A 2,045-nucleotide genomic window follows, 5' to 3' on the forward strand; every position below is an offset into this window, starting at 1 on the left:
ACTTTTTTATTGAACAATAACATATATAAAGAAGAGTATGTGAATCAAAAATATATGACCTAATGAATTCTCATGAAGTTGACACACTACAGACCCAGGACTTGGATTAGATCAGGAAATAGAACTTTATGACACCCTCAAACCCTTTTTCTTGCCACTACACCACCCACAGTCACAGTCCATGCTACAGGAAACCACCAACCTGACTTCAAATGCTTAAATGACTAATTTTGCCCATATTTACTTATTACAAATGACATCATACAGTAGTACTCTTTTGTGTCTCTTTTGCTCAATATTATGTTTGTGAGATTTATGTGTGTAGAAATATCTTTTTCATTCTTATTTCATTGTATGAATAAACCACATTTATCCATTATTCTGGGTTTGTTTTTTTTAAGATTTTATTTATTTATCCGAGAGAGAGAGAGAGAGATCACGAGCAGGGGGGGGATTGGGTAGAGGGAGAAGCAGACTCCCTGCTGAGCAGGGAACCCAATGTGGGACTCAATCCCAGGACCCTGAGATCACAACCTGAGCTGAAGGCAGACGCTTAACCAACTGAGCCACACAGGTGCCCTCCAATGTTGATGGACATTTAGATTGTTGCCTCTTCGCAAGTAGCACAAATGGTGCTAGGATGCACATTTTTTTTAACCTTTATTATTATTTTTCTTTTAGTAATCTCTATACCCAATGTGGGGCTTGAACTCATGACCCCGAAATCAAGAGCCATGTGCTCTACCAACTGAGCCAGTTGGGTGTCCCAGGATGAACATTCTTGTAGATGTCTTCTGATGATCACGTGTATGTATTTCTGTTGGGTATGTTTAGCTTATGTTTAGCCTTTGCAGACATTGCCCAAAAGGTTTCCAAACGGTTGTAGCAATTTACATTCCCACCAGCAGTATGTGAATGTTCTAGTTGACCCACAGCTCATCAGTGGTTGGTAGTATTCTCCCTCTTCATTTTAGCCATTCTGATGGATGTGAGAAGACCCATTCTTTTCAGTCACACGTGAAATATTTACAAAAGTTGACCAACTGTTAGGTTTCACATATTTTACAGGATTGGTACCATACAGACCAGTCTCTCTGACCACACTACAATTAAGTTAGAAATCAGTGACAAAATATAGAAAGATAAACTGGAAAAAATGCATACACTTGGAAGTAATCAGAACGGAACGCTGACACAAACTGACATCAGTATATAGAAACAATGTTTAATCTTTGATATGTATGTTGGAAAAGAAGAAAATCTCAAAATAAATGAACCAAGCACTCAATTCAGAATTTAAAAAGTTTGGAAAGGAAAGAATAAGAGTAGAAATTTCTGAAAAGCTAGGAAAACATAAAATAGAAAGTATTATCGGGGTGCCTGGGTGGCTCAGTCAGTTAAGCTTCCAACTCTTGACTTGGGCTCAGGTCATGATCTCAGGGTCCTGAGATCAAGCCCCGCACTGGGCTCCATCCATGCTGGGCAAGGAGCCTGCTTAAGACTCTCTCTCTCCCTTTCCTCTGCCCCTCCCGACCCCTCTATCCCTCTTAAAAAAAAAAAAAAGTATTATTAAAGCTAATATCAACATTTACACCAATACATTTGAAAACTTAGATAAAGTAGTAGGTACCTTCCTGGAAAAAACACAATTACTGAAACCATCTCAGGAAGAAATAAAGAACCTGAATAATCCTGTTACCTGAAAAGAATTTTTTTTTTAATATGGAATGCGTCAGGAATGTGTGTGTCATCCTTGTGCAGGGGCCCTGCTCATCTTCTCTGTATCGTTCCAATTTTAGTACATGTTCTGCCAAAGCTACTTGAAAAGAATTTGAATGGTGGTGTCCCAAAAAGTTAAACAGAGAATTACCATAGGACCCAGCAATTCCCCTTAGGTGTGCATACAAAAGAAGTGAAAATAGGTACTCAAAACAAATGGTTGTACACGAATATTCACAGCAGCACTATTCACAACTGCCAGAAGGTGGAAACAACCCAAATGACTAGCAATGGATGAATGGATGAACAAAATATGGTAGATCCAT

The 2,045-nt window shown here is 38.7% G+C and overlaps 1 non-coding gene across 1 annotated transcript; it reads right to left on the minus strand.

Moving 5' to 3' along the window:
• Window positions 1–1,716: 1,716 nt before the first annotated feature.
• Window positions 1,717–1,820, minus strand: LOC112812415 (U6 spliceosomal RNA). The gene has a single exon (XR_003205274.1). It is a non-coding gene; the product is annotated as a U6 spliceosomal RNA (small nuclear RNA).
• Window positions 1,821–2,045: the final 225 nt, after the last annotated feature.

The sequence above is a fragment of the Callorhinus ursinus genome, unplaced genomic scaffold (genome assembly GCF_003265705.2).
Source record: "Callorhinus ursinus isolate GAN/ISIS: 27379988/994484 unplaced genomic scaffold, GSC_fseal_2.0 scaffold18, whole genome shotgun sequence".
Lineage (NCBI taxonomy): Eukaryota > Metazoa > Chordata > Mammalia > Carnivora > Otariidae > Callorhinus > Callorhinus ursinus.